We start from the raw sequence: 1,397 nt of genomic DNA, 5'->3' as shown, positions 1-1,397 counted from the left end.
CAATAAAAAAAAATATACAACTACTAGTGTGAAATGTTTTATATTTGCAAGTTGAATTCCTTCCTCACACTAAAAGGCCATATAGAGCTACATATCATCACAATGAAACATGCATAGCTAATCACTTTAAAGCCTTCCTCAAAGCATTGTATGATATTGTTCCAGTGATTAAGTTCAAGAACTCAAAATTATGAAAGGAATCCCAAAACAATGCCAAATTCCTATCTAGGCATGGAAGTTTGGAAGGAATACATAAACTGTAATCGTTCACTTGACAACAACTCTTGATTAAACCTCTTGTACCTTCATATCATAAAATAAAGCATTCATTAATATTATTCTAAAAAATATAACTAGAAGAATTAAAGAAAATACACAAAGTCATGATGTATAAAATTTATAAAATAAAAAACACTTTTACTTGGAGCAGTGACGTATTTCCATATAATTTCATAAATCTCCAAATAGATATAGTTTGCGTGAATTAGTTTGTTATTTAAATCTTGGACACGTGATTAGTATTTAAAAGTGCATTTTTATCAAGGTTTTATACATTTTTATCAAGGTTTTATACCATCATTTTGCACTTAAAATATCAACAACTCCTTAACTAAAGCATGTTTTATAATAACATATCTAATAATATAAGATACCTTTAATTTTTAGTAAATATTCATTTTAAATGCAGGTCTATCACATAAATAAAAGGATTGATTGATGAGTTTAAGAACCGAAATTGAAAGGATAAAGAGAAGGTCAAACTTAGAAGAGAGATGTTGGTGTAGTCCAAACCGGAACATTGTTCGATAATTGGGTCATATCTGGAGCTGTAGATCTCGGATTTAGGTCTAGTTTATATGGATGAAAATATAAGACATAGGCCTACAATTTTCATAGGGGCTCAAGATTTAAACAGACCATTTTCAAGTCCAAATTATACAACAACAAAGAAGTCCAAATCTATCCTACAGCACGAGCACTGTTTAGTGTTTGCCCCATATTTGGAGTTCTAGAAATCCAAATGACCTCCATTTTTTTTCCTAGAAAGCTGAGATAATTTACTACAACTTTTATATTCAAGTTGTTCTAATTCTAATGCTATCAATGACGTTTTGGGCAGACAAGAGAAGATAAGAATTGTCACCAAATCAAGAGTTGGTCACCCATTCATCAATTAGTCATCAAATCAATAGTTTTCAATTTTAGCCTATAAAAGAAGATATTTTCCATAGATTTAGGCATCTTGGATTTCAGATCAAGATCATGCTCTTGCTTTCTCTCTTTGTATTTTTGTAATGCTTAAGTTTTGCTTTCATTAATATCAAGTTTATGCCTTTCAATTCATTTCCTTTACTTAATTAACTTTTATCTTATTTATGTTTTTATTTTGTTTATTT

The sequence above is a fragment of the Populus euphratica genome, unplaced genomic scaffold, assembly GCF_000495115.2.
Source record: "Populus euphratica unplaced genomic scaffold, PopEup_1.0 scaffold208.1, whole genome shotgun sequence".
Lineage (NCBI taxonomy): Eukaryota > Viridiplantae > Streptophyta > Magnoliopsida > Malpighiales > Salicaceae > Populus > Populus euphratica.
The sequence above is the reverse complement of the archived record's forward strand: the minus strand, read 5'-3'. Positions refer to the sequence as shown.